Raw genomic sequence first — 12,415 nt, 5'->3', positions numbered from 1 at the left:
ATTATCAGAATTTCATGATCAGGTTTTTTTATGCTGGAAATTAATTTACAAACATAAATTTTTCCCACATAATAAAATTTGGAACAATATGTACATTTTTAGAAACAAAGAGAACAAAGAGGGTGAGGTTCTGAGTCACAGAAATGTTTGTGAAAAATCTAACTTTGAATGGGATCATGCACTATAACAGGATATTGAAATCTATTCCGTAGGCATTTGTAATGATGTTTAATGTGGTCGCCATTATAAATGACACTTCATCGTGTTGATAAATGGACAAGATTTTATTCAGAGTGAAATACCTAATAAAATAAGATCATTGAACTCAAGATAAATTTCCATTACAAGCTAGTAGAAATAATGTGTATTTTTTCCCCAAGAGCTCTAATATTGGATTAAGAACTATGTTTCTTTCTTTCCCCATACCTCCCAGAGCTAAGAAGTACACTTTAAAAGATTCAATGATATTTTCCCATCTTCAGAGTTTCTTAGACATAGATTTAATTTTGATCACAATAATTGTACATTTTGTGAGGTTGACATTGAAACGACTGCACATTTATTATTTCACTGTTTATTAACCTTCTACTCTGATTCATTTGAGTGGCTAAAAGTTTCTCTCAAGTTGTCTCCAAGTTTTCTAAAAATAATATTTTATTTGGTTTATAAGGGGAAGATGTTAATATTAATTTTGTATTAAATAATATTTAAATTCAGAAATTTTATATTCATAAATGCAAGTGCCTTAAAACAAAACTATTGTTTTGGTTTTCCTAAATTAATTTTGGTAATACTGTAGCCTACATCTTTAAAGTTGGTGAAATCAAAAATTAGGAAGAAGACTGTTTAGTTAAAACAATCTTTTCATAGAAGACCCTGTCGTGTAGGCTAATTATTATTATTATTATAAGGCTGTTATTATTATTATTTGTGTTCTGTTCTGTAAATGTAGGTAAAAGTTGTTAGTGGAATTTGCCTTATTGTATTTGTGTTATAATGTAATAAAAATTAACAATGGTCTTTGGATATATCAGGCGTGACCACAGGGAGCCGCTCGATCCACATCCATTCTCTACCTCACCCCTTCTTTGCAGCTGAGATGAGAACTCAAAATAATATACAAAAAAAAAAAAAAAACTATATATATAATGCCTATATAATGTGGAATAAATTCTGATTTTGAGAAATTCGTTAAAAACAAATAAACATTGCAATTGATTGAGTGTGTCAATTGTTTCACAGTAGAGATGGTTTATTAATAATATTAGTATAAATGAGTGCTTGTTCTAGGTCAGGGAATTTGTTTTAATGAAGTCCTCTGCACACACACGCAAGACGTCGATCCAGTTCTGGGAGGTCCAGGGCCCGGATGCTTACATGCATACTACGATGAAGGACTGTCACTGGCTTATGGATATGAATTAGGAGTAACGCTATCCGCTTATTCAAAACAGTATCTTAACTAAAGAAACAAATTTTCACTAAGATATGTGAATGGACATTCTAGGGTTACTAAGCAACGTCAGACGTTATTAATTTTCATGAAGTAGGCCTTCATCATAGTAGGACTTTCTGCAAGACACAATGCCGCATGTGATCAAAGGAACCAGTTGGTGGCGCTTTAGCGCAACATGATGTACACTGCAAATATGATCTGCCTACAGAAGTCAGATGGATAATTCATTAATAACGAGCACATGGGGTCGCTCTGGTTAAATCAGTGTACATGAAGAATTTCAAAAGCTTGCGTATTAACAAGGCTCACTGTGTCACCGCGTAATATTGACTTTTTCCCTTCGTCCACTTTTGCGCAAAGAGAGAGTGTTGTAAGCGGTCCCTGTGGATATACTGTGTCTTCATGAAGAGTTGAGCGCAAATAGGGGGCGGGTGATGATAATGTGTGAAGAGTGGCAGCAACTTCTCACTACGCGGCAACATTTTCCATTCTTCTTCAGACGATATTCCTCTTCTTTCTAAAGCAGCTCCACGGAGGAAGGTTGGTGCTGGTGTACATGGTGGAAATGACAGGTAAAAAGTGATAACCTGGACAGTCGAATAGGCTCGTCACTGGACGCGTCGCGTCGTTGTTTCTCATGTCACATGCATGGGTTGGTCGCGTTTCTGAGTTATGCAGTCGATTAATTGCAAATGCGAGTGATTAGCACATATTATACACTTTTAGCGCACGATCACCCATCCTAAAGCAGAATTCAGTAACACTTGAGAGTGTGTCAGAGGCTGGGTCTTTGCGGGCAAGGTGAGTTTTCCTTTCATTCAACTGGCCTACAAAGTCCCAGTTTTCGGCCCATGTGACCATCTCTGTCAATTGACCGTGCTGAATGCGCGCGCGAGTGTAGGGTGTGTGTGTGTGTGTGTGTGTGTGTATGTGTGTGTGTGGCCTTTAACCTATCTGTATTAATAATAAAGTGGAATCGGATAGAATAAAAAAAATCTATTCTGTGATTTTAAAATAACGTTAATTAATTTCCGTTCTTAACTAAAAACTTTAAAAAAATATATATTTTTCTTTGTTTTATTTACATTTTATAGCTAAAATGTGCTATTTAGATGCTATTAATAGATTAAAAGTAAATACAGTAGAAAATGAAACGGTCTATCTATAGCTTCACAATATCTGCTACATTTATCTTACAAAAGTACTACTAAGCATAACAAAATAAAGCAAAAATAAATAAATCGGAATGATTTCCTTTGAATGCTTGTGCTTGTATTAGCCAAAACATTTGTGATCTTATATGTAATATGATTGTCCTAAAAGTGTTTTTATAGAAAGTACAGCTATAAATTATACTGTCTTCTTGTTTAGTAAAATAAACTGCATACAATACAGCTCAATTTTTTGTAACACCTAAAGATTTATGGAGTACATCATTTATGCAGATAAAAAAAACTTAATTGAGTTTTTGATAATTTAACGAAAGACACTGACTTCAATGACAATTCAAAATAAATATAAAAGCAAGTACTAGTTTTTGTGAAAGAAGTATGTCAGTTTTCATTAAAGAGTTTACTGTACAGGGAGTGGCGGGTTACAGCTTTGTTAGTGTGTATGGATTCTGGGATAGCTACCAAGCATGTCTGATATAGTTTGTCATATTAAGAAGATCTCAAAGCTGCCTGCCAATAGTTTTCCATTTCCCGATGGATTTGTATATATTGTTCTGGCTGTCACACATCTAGACAGTTGCAAAGGCCTAACCATTGTAAACTAATCTCTTCCAAACAGTACACATGGAAAACATGAAAGAGTAATTTAAAATAGGTAAAAGTTCTTTAGATGCTATCATTTTAGTGTAATACAAGCAGTACGGAGGATTAAAATATAACCAAAGTGCATACAGGATAAAACATACATTTGTTTTTACCAATCATTTCACAAAATACTTCATATTTAATTTTTTTCAAAAATTCCAGTCATGACTGCGTCTTTTCTAACAGCTTTTAATGATCATTTAACTGAAACACAGTGGTATTTGCATTAACTGGTTTGCTTTGAATTTTATTAAAAAGTTTTCCTTTGCATAATTTGAATAGAACAAGAAGGCAACTCAAACTTCTGTGTCATCAAATATCCGCCTAAGTGATGAAGAGATGTCTAAGCTGTAAATGGCATTGCTGCTTTCCAAGAGTTTTATACTTTCTAGCTAAAAAGAAAAGTGGCGTAGTAAAACAGTTTGGCAATTGAAATCAATTGTCATTTAATGCTTTCTAATAATAAGGGTCTGACATTATGCTTGGCCTTTGTCCAGGGAAAGGAGGGATATTATACTCCAGGCTGACCTTTAGTTTAGATTCCTTTGAGTCTATGATATAACTTTAAATGTTAGAGCAGTAAATCTGGACAAAGAAACTGCAAAAAAAGTCAGCAAGAAAAGTGAGGGACTTTTAGGGGCAGCTGTGTTATACTGACCCAGTCATAATGCCCCTAAAAATCCTTATTGCTCTTGCAGTGCTCAACAATTCGCTGCTTTTAAATCAGTCCTAACTCCAGTGTTTATAGAATCTGAAATTTGTTACTACTATTGATTTTTTTCAGGTACTAAACTAGTATGGTACTTTCAATGCTTGATATCTGTTGCACAGTCCAAACATAGCTGCTTTGCTCATTCACATTACATTTTGAAACATTGGCGCTGGGCCATCAGTTGGGGAATTTTTAATGTGAATGGGGAAATACCAATGACATTGCCCAGAATGTATGCGAATTGTTCTCCTGTTGTTAGTTTCGTATTGGTAGAGAGAGTGACAGGTAGAAAGTAGCAGCAGAGTAGCAGAAACAGAAATAGTGAGTGAGGTAAAGGGTGGGAAAGAAAGAAAGAGACAAGCTGATGACTCAGGCTCATACGCTTCATATGTAGGGAGGGAGGGAGGGAGGGAGGGAGAAATGACTCATCAGAGCATGTGGAATCTCATACGGCTATCACAGGATCGAGGTTCTCTCTTCCTCCTCACTGTAGCCTGACTGTCTGAGTTTGGTGAAGACTGCCCACTCTGTCTGTCTCCAGCAACAACCTGCGTCCACAGGGACAGCCGATTCTGGGGCAGCCAGGCCTCCAGAGCTGCTGGTTTTCAGTTTAAAAAATACAAAATCTTAGGATCTGTGCATATTACCATATTAAATCAGCTGAATTATGTGTTTAGTGTACTGTCAATCGATTAAAAAAATAACTAATTAATAACACTGTTTTTTTTTTTTTTACTTAACCACGGTTAATCACGATTAATCACATTTTAAAGACTGAATCTTGTAATTTTGGCTATTCAAATGTAAAATTAATGTAAACGCAAGACAATAACTAATTGAATTCAAAATATAATTGTTTATTAGAATTTTTATTTAACTTGTAACACATATTTCTTCATGTAAACAACATACCCACAATAAACCGTCAAGGTCCTGGCTTGACAGCCATATTTATTACAGAAATTAAAACACAGGCATGTCAGTGCCATTTGAATTTCAAAACAATCAATGCCAACAAAGAAAAAAATGATTTCCAAGTTGGATTCTAAGTGGATTGCAAAAAATGCCCAAATACAGGCATTGCAAATATAGAAAATTATAATGACAATAAAGAATTGGATACAAACAATTGTACTCATTGTAAAGTTGTATTGCTGTGAGTTAAGAACATTAATTATAAAGGAAAAACAATTTTGCTTAGTCCTCCTTTACATTCAGCCAGTTGCTAAAACAGTCCAGTCTGTTGACATTATCGGGGGACAATGTGGACCTTTTCTTTTGAATGATGTGAGCTGTAACTTTTTAATTTAGTGGCTAAGGACAGCGACGTTTAGGCAGGTTTGTTGCTAAGAAACGTGCACGCGCACAGACACACACACTCACATGACAGGGCAGCCGGAGCAACTCGCTTCAGATTCAACACGCATGATCGCGTTCATCAAACTTGCTTAAACTAAGCGTTCTAAAGAATAGCTATATTTCACAAGGGTTCTGAAACATCAACGCGAAGCACACACATGCGTTTAAGGTGGAAACACGTCAAAATAAAACATTGGAGGGCGCATGCTAAAAGGCAGAGGAATGCGCTGTTTTTGACTTCATCTGGCACTTTCTAAGTACATTGACATGGACGCCAACACTCCAATTTTAACATGATTAAGATAATACTTGCTTTAAGAATGTGGTTAAGTTGGTTTTGTTTTCAATATTCCTGACACATTCAGTGATAGATGGCAATAACTCATGTAAACAGCAATTTTTGATTAACTTAAGGACCACAGAGTCATGAAATTAGGAGGTTTTTCCTTCCGTTCGCCATGCGGTATCAAATTCCATTAAAACAGAAGTCGAAAGTTAAAAATGAAACACCCGAAATTGCATGAAACTCTGGAAGAAATGCTGCATAGACTGGTAATGTGACATTAATTGTTTTAAACTGAAACTTGCCTTCAAAAAGTGCTTCCTTGGTATATTCTATATTTATTTGCATGTTGAACACATGTCGACCACAACAGGAAATAAAAAAACTGCAACTGCGTTAATTGCGTAAATTTTTGTTTAGCGTGTTAAATATTTCTAATAAATCGAATTTCTAATTTTGACAGCACTAGTTTATTGATAATAAAACAGCATGTGTATCTATGTACTGTCTAAAAAATTGAGACCAAAACACTAAATGTATGTACAGTGATGATCAAGAAGCTGGTGTTAAAGTGTCTGAAAGCCTATTTACCTTACTGTCTGTAGCAAAAACATTTTTTAGTTTTTGTGTATGGAAGTACCTCCTGCAGCTGATTTTATGATGATCAACAAAACAGAGTATGCTTTATTAGGGCTGGGCTATTAATCATCTGTTAGAACCTATAGTCGATCTAATTATTCCAGGTCAATTTTTTCAATTACTTTCCCTACCATGTGTGGAGTCACATGACCCCACTCTATTTATACTTATCCTTCAAGTCACTTTGGTATGGTCCGGCGCAGCCTCTGCGTGGTCGCATTACCCCTCGCCGTGGCTACTAACAAGTTTAACTTGTCGTAGTGCAAGCTCTGTGATTGGTCGTGTTGACGAGCGTGGGCATTGCTGATAGCCAGAGGAGAGCAGTGAGCCTTTTGGAGCAAGTGTTCACAAGTGTGGAGTGCTGTGGTGGAGCTCCAGATGGAAACTTTTGTTTAAAAATATTAATTTACATTAAATAATTTTTTTACAGAAGATACAAGAAATGCTGCCTATTTTCTACTTTTAATATGAAAACATTGAAAATAATTTATTTTGTTTTTAAAAGTGCGTTATTTATTTACATTTTTCTATAAGAAAAAAGTGATTGTACGGTTTAGGCAATGTGAGTTTTAATTTCAGTTGTTCAACGCTAGGGGCAACGCGGTGGCGCAGTGGGTAGCGCTGCCGCCTCACAGCAAGAACATTGCTGGTTTGAGCCCCGGCTGGGTCAGTTGGCATTTCTGTGTGGAGTTTGCATGGATTTTCTCCAGGTACTCCGGTTTTCCTCACAAGTCCAAAGACATGCGCTATAGGTGAATTAAGTAAGCTAAAATTGTCCATAGTGTATGAGTGTATTGGTGTTTCCCAGTGATGGGTTGCTGCTGGAAGGGCATCCATTGCATAAAACCTATGCTGGATAAGTTAAGTTGGCGGTTCATTCTGCTGTGGCGACCCTAGATTAATGAAGGGACTAAGCCGAAATAAAAATGAATGAATGTTCAACACTGATGTTCAATAAATAACCATAGGTAGTAGATAGTGTTTCTTTTAATTATTTTAAAATCAAGTAATGTATCCCTTATTCAAAAGTCTCTCACTCGTAATGTGATTTACTGTACAAAACTTGTCCTATATATATATTTGTCATATATATATATATATATATATATATATATATATATATATATATATATATATATATATATATATATATATATATATATACAGTTGAAGTCAGAATTATTAGGCCCCCTTTCAATTTATTTTTCACAGTATGTCAATATTTTTTCTTCTGGAGAAAGTCTTATTTGTTTTATTTCAGCTAGAATAAAAGCAGTTCCTAATTTTTTTTAAGTCATTTTAAGGTCAAAATTATATGCCCCTTTAAGCTATATATTTTTTCGATCAATCATCGTTGTACAATTACTTACCTAATTACCGTAACCTGCTTGGTTAACCTAATTAACTTAGTTCAACCTTTAAATGTCACTTTAAGCTGTATAGAAGTGTCTTGAAAATATCTAGTAAAATATTAAAGATAAAAGAAATCAGTTATTAAAAATGAGTTAATAAAACTATTATGCTTAGAAATGTGTTAAAAATCATTAAATATTAAATATTATATAAAATATTAATATAATTTAAAGGTGAATGAAAATAAATTTGCAATGCTTTCTTAATTGTTAAAGTGAGGTAAAAATAAAATGCAGATAAGAATAATGTTTTTAAAAATATTCAGGCCCTTTTAGTAGGCTAGTATGATAAAAAATATATATATATTTTTGCAGGATTTGCAGCATGTTTTCTATTTGTGTATACATTTTTAGGATTTGCAACATGTGCTGTTAAACCGATGAAGATTTTGCTGGTGTTTTTTCTATTTGCATGTGTTTTGTTATGTTGGAGTGTGTTAAGCTCTCTTGGCCACTGCAGTCATGGTTAAATTCAATTCAAGTTTATTTGTATACAGTAATGATCATTCCAAAAGACCTTACAAAAGTGTTAAAGGATGATCCACTGAAGTGCAGCCCCAACAACCCCAACCAAAGCAAGCCAAAGGTGACAACGACTCAGCGGTCACACAATTGTAAGCACAGGGTAATGGGATCTCATAAGCAACAATTATTAATAAGATAAATTAGGCTGCATTCAAAACAATGATCAGATTAAGGTGTATTAGGAGACACAATCAGAATTAGATTGTTAACTGTTTATGCAATTATATTCTCCTCCTCAAGTCGGGCAAAGTTTGTTTGCCATTGCATATCAAGACAAATAAGCAGGTGAATGTGTGAACATTATACAGTATGTGACCCTGGACCATAAAACCAGTCATAAGTGGCTCTTTTTTATACATCATCAGAAAGTTGGACAAAGCTTGCACTGATGTTTATTTGTTAGCATATAACAATTTTCAATAATATTTAAATAGATCAAAATTGATCATTTTGATCCAAATTGTATTTTTGTATATTTTGTGCTAAAAATATACACTACCGATCAAAAGTTTATGGTCAAGTTTACGTTTTTTTTCACGTTTTTTTTTTCTTGTGTTTTAAGGAAATTAACTTCAGACTAAGCCGAAAATAAAATGATTCAATGAATTATGTTCATCTAGGTGGCATTTATTAATTGTAAAAGAATTGTTAAATTGTTAAATATTTATTACAATTTTAAATACCTGCTTTCGTATTAAATGTAGTTTCAAAAGAAATTATTATTTCAGGCATTATAGCTTTTCATTACTATTACAATAATTATACAAATAATAATATTAAATATTACAGTGATTTCTGAAGAATCATGTGACTCTGAACACAGGAGTAATGAAGCTGAAAATTCATCATTAAAATTACTGGAATAAATTATTAAATTAAATTATAAACTACTTTTGAACAGTTTTTTATATTGCAATAATATTTCACAATTTGTACTGTATTTTTGATGAAGTGGTGAGCAGGATAAATCATTTAAAAAGCCTACTGACCTCAGACTTTTGACCATTAGTGTACCTGTGCAACAGTTTGCTTTTGTGCTATTTGTGTTTGATTGTTATTACTTTACATTTTACCTTTTAAAATGTTTTGCAGAATAGCTTCATAGAAATAGTTTTGAAGTGATAAAATATAAGAACTTTCCCATAGTTTATAGATTTATAGTGGCTACTGTATGTGTATCTACTGTATCTGTCAATCAAAAGTTTGAAACATTTGTTCTTGTATCGCTAATGCGCACTAAGGTTACATTTTGGCTGTATGGATATTTAGAATGCTATAAAAGATGTAAAAGACATCTATTAAACATTTTCATTTTGAACTGTCTGTTTATTAATTAATCAATTTCTAATTACATTTTAAAAAGTGTTAAAATAGGTATAAAATGTAAACAGTAAACTAAATAGTGATAGAGACATAGAGAAAATATTACACACTATTCCTTCTATGCTAATGAAAGACTAGAGCCATTCCAAGCAAAGGATGGGTCCTCCTGGCATGGCAGAATTCATCACAGCTCCAATACACAACTCTGCCATTTGTCTTATAGTAACCATTTACACAATTTATCTGCTTGTAATTTTCCTTCATATAACTTTGTCATGTTTGATATCATTGTTTATGACTTCAGCATTGTAATGATGTAATAATCAGAGACATTGACATTTCAATATACAATCTATTTTCTATTGTTTAGTCATGGCCTAAGGACAGTATGTTAATGTTATTCTCCCCCACTTTATCTCCTCAACTTTGCTTTCATGTTCAGCTGGTTTTGGGAGTTGGTTTGCAATAATGTTGGATAATGCTTTGCTGAAGGTAATATAAAAGTTAACTGTGTATCTGACTTTTTCTCTGCTTCTCCCGCACACCGGTTCATAGCCTATGCTAACAAAGGCAGTTTCACTGTTTTTGTTAAACAGCAGTTCATATGTTACAGTACAGTTGTTCTCTATACAGTATGTTAGTCTGTCTGTTTATTTAAACATGTAACTTAATAAACAACTCTGCCTGCTTTAAGGCATTGAGATTCTGTCTCTTTATCAATGATGATAACAATTTGAATCTGAATTTGAGTCAGATTAATTATAATGGAGTCAGATAAATAAATGATTTAAAAATGGCATCCTTCAACTGCTTTCTGCTTCCGATTATTGGTTCATAATAGCAGCGTAAGCTTCAATCCTTACATTAGTACATAGTGTAAAATATGCACAATACCCAGTGTTTAGTTTCTCAAATAAATATAGTAATAAAACATTTGTTTTTTTGATGAATATTAATAATATTTATATGAATTGTTATATAAATGATTATAAACTTTTGATCTTTTTTACACGTAAATTTGTGCATAGATTAATAACATGCATTCATCTGCGATACAAAAGGGCAAGTTAAAGCCCTGATTGAAGCTGCTTGTTCTCACGTTTGTGAAGGTAACAGCACACGTTCAGTGTACAGGTAAATCTGAGGGTTGATGAGTCACTCCTGGAATAGGACACACCCTATTAACAAGTGTCAACTCCAAATATCTCCTTAGGTTCTGTGGTAATGTGGGTGTGGGATCCAAAAAAGCTGGGCCACATACAAACATTTAGAGGCAATGTGCAAACAAAATGTAGTAACGCAGTAGTAACCCCCACCTCCAACACTCCTCATCCCTTTCAGGCTAAACTGGCTTGCCTGACCTGCTTTCTTTTTGTGAACCACCCTCCAAAATAAATGTTGGAAAACGCAGAGTTGAATACCCTCCATGCACAGCAAATATGAGGTCAATGGATCAATTATTGTAAGAAGGTTTTATCTTTAAAAATTATATGTGCAATCGATTTGATAATAAGCATAATTTAAGGTCAATGGTTTTATCTCTTCTATGAGTAGACATCTTTTTAAACAGCATGAAAGAATTTAGGATGTTTATAACTTAATATTTTAGTGCGCTGCCATTATGTAACAATTTATGTATTAGCATTTCTCAGTATGACTGAATATATGGAGATAAGGTTAAATAAACAGCTCATTGAAATCCCAGTCTTGACTCTTGACATGCAACATTTTTGAATTTCCATGATTATATGTTCATAATTCAATGTGACAGCTATTGTAAAAAGTATATACATTAAAAAAATATCTAGGTAGTTATTACAGTTAATAATAATAATAACAACAATAATAATAAAGAACAACGTGTATTGTCCATTACATGTTTGTAATGCAATAAATACAATTAAACCAGATTATGTTACTTCTTCCTTCTAGAGCTTTTGTTGGTGCTGAGCGAATCATAGTTTTTTGGCTGTTTAGTCACTGTGATTTGTAACTAATTGCCATGGATTTATACACAATAAAACCAGGCTTAACTTGTATCATTAAAAAGCTAATTTCACATTAGGGCAATTCAATTAATTTTCATATTGCTGATATATGGATGGTTTGGTTCATCAGGAAACTTCCAGTGTTTCAGTTGAGATTTTGCTAGAATTGATAGTTCTAATAGACAACTGAATCTACATTATTATTTGTATTTTTATTGTAATTTTTATTGTAAATTGTAACGATCATCATAATATTGTCTGGAATTAGATATACATTCCAACAAGAAAAAAATATTATATAAAATAAATATTTAATATATATTTATCTTTTTCTGATGTAGATGCATTTACTGTAGATACACAAAATATATTTCCTGAAAAAAAAACTGCATGGCTGATATTGAAAGGATTGATTGTGCAAATAGAGAAATTTAAGCATTTTCACTTTATAAAGTGTTATAAAGTAAGACTATGTATGATCAAAATGAATACAACATTTTTTTTTTTTTGCTAAAATTTCTTTAACAATAGCATTAGATGTACCATGCTAAATTTATTAAAAATGTATTTATTTGTTCAATCAATTTGCTTTGTAGGCCTACTGAATTGCACTGTTTTGCCCGGCATAAATTTTATGCTCATTCTGTATTGATAGCTTATTAATTTCAATAATTTTAGCAATAAATGATATTTATATGCACTTTAGTAGTCGTGCTAGTTAGGGTTGGGTATTGTTTTGGTTTATTTAAATTGCCGCTATTAAATTGATACTTTTAAAACGGTACTGGTGCTAAAACAGTGCCTGAACCAATTCTTTTGAGCTACTTAAATATGGGGAATGACTCTAGAAATATTTTTTGATTGACAGTTTAAAGTATACATCAATTCATACTTTGTATAT

General features: G+C 33.1%; 2 non-coding genes across 2 annotated transcripts; both read left to right on the top strand.

Moving 5' to 3' along the window:
- The first annotated feature begins 2,222 nt into the window (after window positions 1–2,222).
- Window positions 2,223–2,320, top strand: mir193a-2 (microRNA 193a-2). The gene has a single exon (NR_039219.1). It is a non-coding gene; the product is annotated as a microRNA 193a-2 (primary transcript).
- A 1,560-nt stretch (window positions 2,321–3,880) lies between these two features.
- On the top strand, window positions 3,881–3,979 carry dre-mir-365-3 (microRNA 365-3). The gene has a single exon (NR_034209.1). It is a non-coding gene; the product is annotated as a microRNA 365-3 (primary transcript).
- The last annotated feature ends 8,436 nt before the right edge of the window (window positions 3,980–12,415 follow it).

This window comes from Danio rerio, chromosome 6, assembly GCF_049306965.1.
Source record: "Danio rerio strain Tuebingen ecotype United States chromosome 6, GRCz12tu, whole genome shotgun sequence".
Lineage (NCBI taxonomy): Eukaryota > Metazoa > Chordata > Actinopteri > Cypriniformes > Danionidae > Danio > Danio rerio.
Note: the sequence above shows the minus strand (reverse complement) of the source record. Positions and strands in the feature narration are given on the sequence as shown.